This window comes from Amblyomma mixtum, chromosome 1 (assembly GCF_055824585.1).
Source record: "Amblyomma mixtum isolate Tamu chromosome 1, ASM5582458v1, whole genome shotgun sequence".
Classification (NCBI taxonomy): domain Eukaryota; kingdom Metazoa; phylum Arthropoda; class Arachnida; order Ixodida; family Ixodidae; genus Amblyomma; species Amblyomma mixtum.
The window spans coordinates 133,918,543-133,930,444 of NC_143012.1; positions in this window are offsets into that span (position 1 = coordinate 133,918,543).

Below are 11,902 nucleotides of genomic sequence, written 5' to 3' on the forward strand. Positions count from 1 at the left end.
GAGGGTCGCGTGGACTGGAACCCTGAAATACGCCGCAAGGGGTAGGTTAACTTGCAGCCCCCTCCGCAAATTACCTTTTATCCTCTTTCACGCTGGGGGAAAGCATTTTCTGCCGGAGACAACATAAGCGGGAGGCAGTTTACTACTCGTGCGGTCGCGACTCGCAGGGCGCACCGGGAGAGTCGACTCGCTAGTAGCGAGTACATGTAAACAGTGTGTCATCGAGTTGGGTTGACCTCAATCAACTCGACCCTGACTCGACCTGCCGCGGTCGGTTTCATGTAAACGAGGCGATAGATGCCTCTTTTTCCTCCCCTTCCGACGCCGCATTTTCCTGCATGTGTTCCTCTGGAAAGGAGCGCCAGCGTGGAGAAGGAGTTCCCATGGTAACCAGCGTGCACGCACAGGCTTCGGACGGAAAAATTGGGGGCAACTCAGAAGTGGGAGCGATAGTGCTAGCGCACGAAACCTTGAAAACGTGTTAGTAACCCTAACCACGTCTGAACGCGATAGCATGCGGAATCCCTCAGCACGAACCCGCCTGCTTGAAACTTTTAGCAACTATTCATGACCACCTTCCACCCCACTCATCCGCTCCCTGGCAAGCGCGCAGCTTTCGTGGCGCCGGACTCGAGGAAACCTCTTCGCAACCATCATATGTCATGGCATCCTGTGCTTTGCCAGCTGCATTTTCTCTCTTTATCTCTGCTGAACTCATGCGCCTTTGTGGCGTAGAGATAGCGCACTCGCCTCGCGACACAATCGAGCCAACTTCAGTCCCCAGAAGTAATCCTAAATGCATGGGCACTGTGAAGAAGGGAGACACATGTGGTTTTGATAAGCAACGCCAAGCACACCTCGCCGAAATCCCACCCACTGCTACTGAAACTAACGTTCGGGACCTCAGCAACAATGGCGCCTTGCGCAGGTGCTAGCGGTTACAATTTTTTAAGCGTAAATCCTGACCTCCCTTGCAACACACTTTATTATATTGCGAATGGAAAGGGCCTCTCTAGCTTTCTTTATTCCATGGTCTTTGCGTTTCAAAACCATAAGGCAACGGCTGTGCATGAGATTCGGATCCCGAATTTGCCCGTCAGCAGTTCTGCGCAGCGGATGTGGACCTACTCCATCGTTGCAAGAACTTCAATGCAATGCACGGGTAGAACTTGTGCATTACCTATGAAACCGGTACCATCTTGACCAGAACATGAATTAAACATAATGCCCTTCACCAATGTACACGAGTACAAAACGGCCATTTTAGTCCACCAGATAATTAGCACGGACTCTCCATATCCTTCTTACATATTCATCTCTCCAAAACGTGACACTAGGCAGGCACAACATAATTTTAATTTACCCTTAGCTCACAGCATATGCGGGCGGCGCTCAATATCTTTTATCGGCGATAAAATATGAAATACCGTCCGTGTTACATGAAATACACGTCGGACTTTGTGTCTAAACTAAAATGGCACTATCTGAACAAGGAATGTGATGCATCAAGCTAAACACGTATGTTGTTGTTCATAGAGATGCTCCATATAGCGATTGTTTAACTCTGATAATGTTTGTAATGGATCCATCACTAGCCATAGCGGCTAAGGATCCAGATAACTACGCAGCAATTTCTGTAACAATTTCTGATTGAATAAACGTTCTGATTCTGATGCCTGGATACCCCGCCTAAAAATGAGTTAAAAAAAGCTTGCCAGCACCCCAAATACGCAAAACAACGTGGCAGAAAGAGCAGGAGCCAGAAAGAAGCCATCCCTGCCACTGTCCGCGACACTGAAGCCGACGATAGCCAAGGAAGAAACTTTCAACTGCTCGAGGCGTAATCAAGGTAGATGTACTATGGTAGCATAGGCTGCATAGACGCCCATACGTTCAAAACATGGCGGCTCATGGTGCGCAGCCAGCGCCGTCTTCGAAATGCGTGGACAACTAAAAAGTGACGTCATAATTAAAACAAAAACGCGACGTTAAAGTCACGTGTTTTAGTGACGTCATATTCGTGACGTCAGCGTCACGTGCTGCTTGGCGGGAAAAATAAACTGCTCAACGCCGCGACGCTTCAGCGCGACACCCGACACGAGAACGAAGAAAGAAGACACGACGAGTGCCGACCACCAACGCTATTTTTAGGTAGTCAGTTCTCGTTGTGCCTTTTTCCGTCGTCCCTGCCTCAGGTGTCGCGCTGAATGTCGCAGGTGTAGCGCTGAAGCGATGAAATGTGACGCCGCCAGACAGGTTATCGCTCGCACATCGTGCAACCGCACACCTCTTTTTTGCGTACGGGGGCCCCATGGCCAGAGACGATGCCCTTTTGGGGCAAAAGCGACAGAACCGCACCCAACCGAACGAAACTTCACAGAAGCGCTGACAAAAGGGAAAAGCGGAAACTGTACACGAACGATATGCACACCAAGAACTCGAGCAACAAGCAACGAGGAAAAAGTAGGGCTAGCAGAATCGAGTTTCAAACAAAAGCAAGCAGAATGGTCAAAAGATATGCAAGGGTATGACATCAGAGCACCGTCAACCTTGGCATCGTCCCGCTGCCATTGCCGCTGCTCTGAGCGAACGCTGTCATAAATATTTTTACAAAGCAAGCGCTATACTTTCTAACAAAATGCACACAACTAAAACATTTTAAAAAGGAATCACTGCAATTGTTTTCAAATGCTTTTGAAACACAAAATATGTCCTAATTATTTTCCTCTTCTAGTCGTGTTTGTCCACTCATTTCATTTTGGCGCTTTAGTTCCACCACTAATTTGATGTCGCTAGCACTTGGTTCTGGACCGCATTCAGGCTCCGGCTTCGCGACCTATTTCAATTGACCTTGGCGTAACCATCTCAGTAAGAACGCATGCAATGAAGCGCTGTGCACAAGTGTTGAGGGCTTATGCTACATCGACGGGTTCCCGACGAAGGGCGGCCAGCCGTTGGAAACGACGGCACATATCGTCATGGGGTGCCCACATCTCCGGCCACCCGCTTGCCACTCACAGCAGCACTCACAGACGGTACGAAGCACCGTATGAAAAACTACTGGCTTGGTGGTTTTCGAAAGCTCCGAACAGCGCGCAAGGCCGAGATATCGCTTCTTCATTATCACTTTTTTGCTACTGCTTGCTCGATCCGTCTCGTACTTGGCATGGCGCCGACATGATTCAAAAGATAGGCGGATCAGCACCAGTATCTTCATGCGCCTGCACACTATCCTTTTTAACCCGTTCTTTGCACTTTCAACGTTTGTTTTTATCTTCACCGCTGTTCTTTCACTTGGTTTGAAGTATGGGAATTTATTATACTTTCTTTTTGTTAGCTGTAACATTCGTTAAGGATTCTGCGTCGTTGTGAAGGGTACGGAATTCCGCGGACACTCAAGCTCATGCGAGTATTCTAATACGTGTCCGGTTCGCCTGTAATTAAAGGTTATCGATTAAAATCTTTTGCACGTACCATCACGCGGGCGGAAACGCAAATGTCGCCGACACCTCAAATTATTGCGTTTTATCGCTTCCCCGCGGTAACAGTGTTCAGAGGCGCAAGCACGAGACCGGGGTCATTCTTTTTCCCGGCGTGAGCACACGAGATACGGGGAGCCTGAAAAATAGATAGTACCGTTCTTCTAAGCACACCGAACAAAAGCTCGTCTTCGCTAACCACCGATTTAAACCCCAAACAACGGCAGGCGTTACGCGCTGCCTTTCTCCCATTCCTATTGTCCTGTTTGCAACTGTTCAAGTGCGCGAACTGAAGCCTGGCAGCGTGAAGTCACTTACTCGTCTGTTGTGTACATGGCTGGCCGAGGCGTAGACTCCACAAGCATATGATTCCCGGCACAAGTCCCGCACGAAGATACTTAAAGCGTTCGTGAAGAAGCGTTGCCAGTTGCCAGTGCCACGCCCACAATGCCGTTCTCCAAGATTCCGTCGGAACCGTTGAATGTTTCAAGCTGCGGCTGCGGTGGCTACAGAACCGTTCCACCACCAGCTCAAACTGCTTCTAAAATGTCGTGCACTGACTTTATCTGCTGGTCAGATCGATCGCCGCGACGGCGCACTGAAGAAGCGCACTCCGACTGCATCAAACTGCTGACTGCCGGCTACTGCGCAGACCGCCCGTCGCGCCATCCACCACGCCGCGCTCAATTGAGCTGCGTCCGTTGAACCAAGCCCCATCTAACGGAGTACGGAGCGTTCTTCATTATTTGGGTCACTTCATGGCAAGGTGACAGTTCGGGCTAGTGGGTATGCGCTATGTTCCATAGCGCAGCAAGAACTCAGGGGGCAAACACAAGCGCTGATTTCCTCTAAGGCTTTGTTTGGTGCACACAGAGTTCGCACATGAAGAAAAAGAAGACACGTGTGAGATCCAGAACGATATGGTTCCAGCAATTCGGCACAATACTGTCGTCCTCATAAATGCAAGCCTGGTTTTAAAGAATGCGAGGTGATTAGTAGAAATGCGGATAGATTAACAAGAGGAATATCGAGGCCACCGTAATCAAAATAGCTGGACGTGAAATCTGCGTCAGCAGTCCATCATTTTCGCTAACAAAGGAAGATATGGCATTTTTAAACTAAGAGCAGTATGCCAACGGGTGAAACGTGTTTGGATTTGCTTTTTAATTTTGTTGTTCAAAAATTATTTTGCTTAATCTGACACTTATCGTTTTTTTTTCTTCATGTATAACTTGTGTGTTGCACGAAATAAAGACTTAGTGGAAGTTAGCGCTTGTGTTTGTACCCTGAGTTCTTGCTTCGCTATGGAATATATCACTTCATGATGCGAGATGTTCGAACATTACAGCATAGCATGACTCCTCCAACTGATGAATAAAGTAAACATTCAGTTGATACCTGTAACTTTATTCAATCGTTGAAATTTGCTGCTAGGGACCTGCATTTGACTTGTGAGAGCATACATACAGAACGACAATGTTGTCTCCCTGAGACTGTGGAATTCTAAATACAGTAAGGCCTCCTTTATTGCCGGAGGCGTCAATACATTGCGTCCCAAAGAAAAGCAAGCGCCAGACGTCTTTACCGAGCAGCCAGAGTATTGCCACGACCCCTCAAGCGCGACATAAGTGGTATCTGGGCGTGCAGCAAGCTAGCATCCTCGGATCACCTCTGTTTAATTAATACATTAATGATGTCATCAATGTTAATAAGAACGCATTTTTCGTCATGTATGCAGATGACACCAGTTTATTTTTTGCTGCCAATGATCCCACTGAACTTACTATAGAAGCTAACAGTACACTGACGAACCTCCTGCGCTGGCTCAATCATAATGCGTTGTTAATTAATTTCTCAAAAACAAAAGCAATGTTTTTCCGTCCTAAAGGTAAAATTGTGAGCCTTGGCACCATCATTAGTTGTGCTTCTCACGAAATTGAAGTAGCGCCAGCTTTCAAGACCCTCGGTGTTTGGTTTACAGAAAAAATTCTCTGGGACAAAATATTAATTTCTTAAGTTTAAAGTTTGCCGATACTGTAAGTCTCCTCCGGCGTCACAGACATCTTCTTCCAAGCGGTACAAAATTCCTGCTGTTTAAAACATTATTTATGTTCCAACTATAACACTGTCACTTAGTGTGGTGAAATACTACTGAAACGAATCTTCAAAAGCTTTACCTGTTGCAAAAGAAAGCCATTAGAATAATTTACAATCTGCCCTGGGACCATCCCACTTTCGAGCTCTTTCATGTTGCTAACACTGCAAAGGCGTTCCGTCTGTATAAGTTACGACTGGCCCTTAGTTACAAGCATAAAATAAAAAATAACTTTATGATTCTATCCAATATGGCTGAGCTTGCAAGTCATGAAAGCACGTACCCTTTACGTCACACACAGCGGTTTCTCATTAACACAAATGTTAAGGCATAATCTTCCATCTCTCTCAATGAAAATACAGATGCATGTCTGAGCATTTTCTCTTCCAGTCATTTAAGTTTGGGTCGTTATTTGTGTTCATAAGCGTGTGATCGTTTCTGTATGTCAGACATTCAAAGTGTTGGATTAGTTGCTTTAGCTCGCGAGTCCATTTTTTTTACCTTGGAATGTATATTGCAAACAGTCATTCATATTTCGCTTGTTAATATTTTTGGTACTCTGTTTTGCATTGTCCCAATGCATTAAATTTGTGACTCCACTTCATTTTAATCCCGGATAAATAGGAAATCTTATGCTCCCACATTTTGTGTATCACCGTTTTACTTCAGCGATGTATTTGTTCTTTGGAGTGCGGCCGTCCAGATTTTTTTTTTCTTTTTTTTTTTTTTGGGGGGGGGGGGGGGGCTCGAGAGCCTGTCAAGCTCATTGGAGTTTCTTTCTCTCGATGTTCCCTCTCATTGTTGAGTAAATAATTCAACTTCAATTGGAACGACTACTGCATTCATTTGTAACACTGCATATTTAAACGTTAGCCATTGAAAAAAGTCGATTTGTCATAACCGCCTGTGGAACGCATGATGCTTATCGATGAGCTCTTTAAAGTAGTTCTTGAAGGAGAGCTGCCTTTATAACAGGCTACTACTTTGCTGTGTTTTTAACGTCCCATATTCGTTATTCGTTCTGGTATGTAATTCACAACGCACTTGAAGCAGATTTGAAGGCGGTCTGACAAAAACGCGATTATTTTTTATGGTCGCAATGGGGCCAGGGTGAGCAAGGCATTCTAAATAAGCATTTCAGTTCATTCCACGCCGCCTCGTGGTCGCCTTAGTGCGGCATAACAAAACTATTGTACTTTACAGGAGATGTGGACTCTCTTACCTTTGATAGGGACAACATAGTCAGTCCTAGTAGAGCACATATCACTAACATGGTAACGGGAACTACGAGCCTGTATATATTCCTTCCGGACACACCGAAGAAAGCGTTTTTGTGATCTGTTGGCACCTGCTTTTCCGCCTGTGAGAAATTCAGATATTGTGGCGTCAGTTTCCAATTGCTATTGTGTCGCCCATATCACCCCAGTGGTGTCAAATGCAAGAAGCGTACCCATTAAGCATGTGCATGGTATACCTTGCTGATAGGTGCTGAAAGAGAATAAGTGCCTATAGAAAAGATATATTTGCAGAGAATAATCTTTCACCAGAATACCTATTCGTGGAGATTATGTCTCCTGTGAAAGGCGTGGACAAACAAGAAGTCCACCCCTCCTCTACTTTTTGACCCAGTGTGGAAGTGGGTCAAGAAGAGGGATTCTGCAGGCGAACATTTTTGTATGCGATAAAACCGAGCTAACCTTTCAGGCTGACAGCGATAATGGGACATCTTACCTACCTTTCCTAAGAGAATTCGAAAAACCGCACTATCATTGCCATTATCATGACAAAACTCATAAACTTGGTCTCAGAACATCCCTTTCCTGCACTTCACTCCAGTGAATTAATCTCCTAACAATATACATCGTCACCCCATTATCTCCTTAAGTAGCTACGCTTTCCTTCTCTTGGTATCCAAGGTAGGCATCACAAACTTCTTTCGCCTTATCATGTCCAATTTAATATGACGTCCAATTTGTTTAATTTTTCATGCGGAGTTACCCACACCAATTTCTTTTCCAAAGCTCTCTGCACTGTGGTTAATCTCATTATAAGTTTTTGTGTAGCCTCAAGGACTTGGTCACATTAGAAAGTAGAGACAGAATTCACTGTTGGTAAGCACTTTTTTTTCAGTGCTTTATTCATAACAACTGTTAAAACATTTAAGTCTGCTGTGAGTAGTTCTTGACTTTGCACTTGCGTTTTACCAAAACACCCAATGAATCATCTGCAACGATGCTATTCTGTCTTAAACTATCGGTAAATCCAGTCCTCTTCAGAAATAAATTGCATAAATGTTGTTATGTCATTTCAGTTCAGGCCTTTGGCTGCTATAAGCAGAACGCTACGTTCTTCGCCAAATGGTACGAAGTCGAAAATAACGAAGTACTCATAGTGCAAAAATTACAACCCCATAAAGAGTCCCATATATGTGTCATACGAGGATAATAAGACACTCATATTTGTTTATTTCTTTTTTATCCCTATTTTGTAATGAAAGTACCAACAGACTCAATTTCCCAATATAAAATGCTTTTTCTTTCCTAGCGCAGAAGTACCAAGGATGCTAAACTAATAAGGGAGTAATTACTCATTGGCATCCACCCAAGCGCAGCCATACGGCTACAAAGGAAAGCTCTACAGCTTTCTCAGAAACTTCGTAGTCAAAGAAAAATTCGTCCTGGTCCGGTAACACCTCAGGTTACCGGCCCTGTTCTGACGTGGGGGAAGTCAGATATACAAGCAAATGAAGTTTTCTTGTTGTCAAGAATTCTAGTGATCACGGTTAGACGAGTTATAATAACGTAAGCTGGAGCAAGCTTTCTTAAAGTTTCCTTGAGTTAAGAATTGAGTTAAGGATTGCCTGCCGCCTGCGCGTAGGCAGTTTTGTTGCTCTGGCCAGCATTGCACCTTTGTTTCGTAAGCCACACTTATTTTGCGTTGCCGCCAGATTCGAGACGATCTCTTGAGCTGTTACTAATTAAGCACAAGTGCGTTGACCTCAAATGCACTCAGAAATCTATATTGTTGCACTAAGCAAGAGGCGAAAGAAGCTGCGAGCACGAAAATATAGTGCTCAAGTTATACGCGCCTTGTATGCAACACCTAATTCGTCAGCATTATGGCAGCCAGCCAGGGCATAACGAATTCAGGTCAGATGCTTCTACCACCGGCCTCGAATAGCCCTGTCTTGCAGAAGCTTCGTCAAGATATTCTCGGCAAACTTCCCACTCTCATCTTCCCCACCGTCTTCAGCACTCGGCTGGTTTCTTGTCATGAAACCTACTCTGCAACTTTTAAACGCAATCGATTATGTGTTATACGTATTACATGACAGCTGAAGAACATTTCATGCCATTGTTCTGCGCTAGGAAATTAGTCAGTAGATTTAGTTCGCTAATCCACATTGCTCTCTTTTTGCTTTTGAACGTCACACTTAGAATATTTCTTTTTATGCGCCGCTGCAGTGTCCTCGATTCAAGATTGTGTGGGAACCTCGTTATTACGAAATGATTTATAATGTAATAATAGATATGACGAAGGAATGACGATTCTACATGGAAGCTCGGTCAACATGGGCTATAACGAAGTTAGGGTTATAACAAAGTACTTGCTGGGACCCTTGAACTTAGTTAATTTATGCTTCTGCTTTGAGAGATGCGGATAAGAGAGTCAAGAGAGCACTGCCACAACGAAATCGAAGGTTATTAACCTCCTCTATTAGCCTTCAAACCTATGAAGAAAGCCAACAGTCACTAAGCTGAATCCTGCTCTGAATGGCTCTTGAAAGCATGCAGTGAATTAAAGCTGCGAGACTGCGGAACCCTGCGTGACAACCTTTTACTCGTATCGTATCGCTCCTCCATGGATAACTACATATCTGGGCCGCTATGCTGGAAGGCCCGAGTTTGCTGAAACTCGGAATCTTCCCGAGCTCTGGCGACGCCCTCAGATGAGTGAACTAATGGTAGCAAGACAAAATACCACACTCGTCACGCCTCAAACATCATTGGGTTATCTGGATATATTCCGTGCTTTATCATCACATCGGCGCCACCTCATCGGCTTCTTGGGCGGTCTACAAAGAACGGGTCACGTGAGCCAACCGCTGGTGCACTTTTCATTTGTGTGTCGCTCCACCAAGTGCACTGCGTGTGCAATTAGACAAACGAGGTTAGTTGAATTTTATAGTGCACTTAATACACCTTTATAAGCATTTTATAGTGTGCAAGATTTGGATTTAAAGCGCTTTGGAGTGATTTATGCATTATTAAATTTTCCTTTGTACCGCGAGGGAACGCTACCAACGCCCGTCATCAGCTGACCGCCAATGGCGACGAGGTACATGTGCAACGCTGCGAAGGCAACGGAAGTAGTCCGCAAAAAAAAAATAAAGAGAGGTGTATCACTCCGCGCTGTTCTGTGGCCGTGTGGTCTAACGCGTCGCTCCTGAGAGTCGACAGGCAATGGGAGCGCGTGGGTTCAAACACCGCATGGTGAAACTTTTTTATCTAACATTTTTTTTTCATCGCAAGTTGAATTTCGCGTGACTTGAATGAGAAAACTCGTTTTGTTCAGAATCGCCTGAATATTATGCCGTGTTCTGAAATGAACAGCATGCATCTGTTCATTTCATGCATACCGTGTTAATGTGAGCTGTCCGAAATTCGTTGTCAGTGAGCTCGCACCGGCTTTTGGTCAGCAGTGGCGGTTATCTTCCCGATTCTGCAGCATTGTGACTATACGTTTTAGATGCAAGTGAGAGGTTTGTGCGAAAGATGACATTCATTCGTCGGATTTAATTAATTTGCACAGCGGTGAGTGCTCTGCAGTGGCCCGATTAGCAAGTGGCCATCTGCAACTTTCGATTCCGCCGTTGCCGAGGAACCCACTTTTTTTTTGTGGGCCTCTCTTAAGGTACCTGGCATGTTATGAATTGTTCTGTGGAACCGGTTTGCGGCTGATCCAGTCTTCGCCAAAAGAGTCTGGGACCGACTTTGGCACTGTGCTGTAGAGTAGCCCAAAGGACATGGCGAGAACAATTATTTTTTACTGATTGCAATGTTCAATGCATAATGTGCCTTCCTCGTGAAATAGTTGGCCTTCACCATGTCAGGGCTGGACTTCGAAGGGGCCTTTGCGCCAATGTAGGTCCCGTGGACGCATCCCACGACGTCTGTGATGCCGCCGCGCAGAAGGAAACGCTCCTCAACATACGCACGCTCGGCCGCAGTCGTGGGTAAAGCAAGCCACCGCTTCTGCACAGCCGCTTCGATAAGCGCGTCGGATACGTCCCTCGCACAGCGGCTCACAGTGCTTTATTGGCGTCCATTAAAGCGGTCTGCGCCGACGCTCCCCTGGAAGCTCCCGGTCGCGAAGAACCGGAGGGCGCAGAGGACTTGCTCTTCGACCGAAAGCTAATGAAGCCCGGTACGCACTCTCCGCAGGCGTGGGTCGTCGCCTAACTATTTACACAACCATCGTACCGATTTTTTGGAGAGGCGAAAATGTCGCTGGAATTCGTCGTCGGCCAAGGCAGTAAACGGGTCCAGCCGGCCGTACTGACATTTGCCGTCAGAGGAAGCGATTACCCAGGCTGCTGCTGCTGCCGCCATGACAGTCCCGAGATGAATTCGGGGCCCTTCACCGTTCACGAGTTTAGTTCCGAGTTCACCTGTCAATCAATACCATTGGTCACGCCGCCGGCGTGCCGTACATAAATTATAGGCGTACGCGCTATAGGAAGGCCACTCCCAACATCCCTGCCGGCTACAGGTATGCTGCGCGGCTGTGACGATTGCTGACAGACATCGACGATGTTGACCATCGAAATATAACAGGCAAAACGGACGTCATCGCTGAAAAATCTAAGCACCTCTGCGAAGGATACGCAACGTGGCGAAAGCCGCCGATTTCTTCGCTCGCATACCAAGATTGCACAACACTATAGCCTGTTGCAACCACGTAAGACACAGCGCAACGCTGAAGGCGCGTCACACCTGCTTGCAAGGCGTCAAACACGGAGCACGACGACGAACCGGTGCTTGGAGCACGTCCGACTCCAACATCACATCACAGGTGTTTGGCTTGGCCGTCCTTTCATCGGTGATAAAGCTCAGCAGCAATGTGTCAAACACATCTGGGATCGACAAACGATCGCTGCTCCAGACCCAGTGCAATAAAGTGTTTGTAATTTCCAGCACGCAAGCACTGCGTACTTCACAACCGTAACACCTTTCTCTGTTATAAGTCCGATTCCATTATTACAAACAGGATCCCTCACCTGCCCGAATGATATTAATGCGATGTCCCTGCGGTATACAACGGCGAT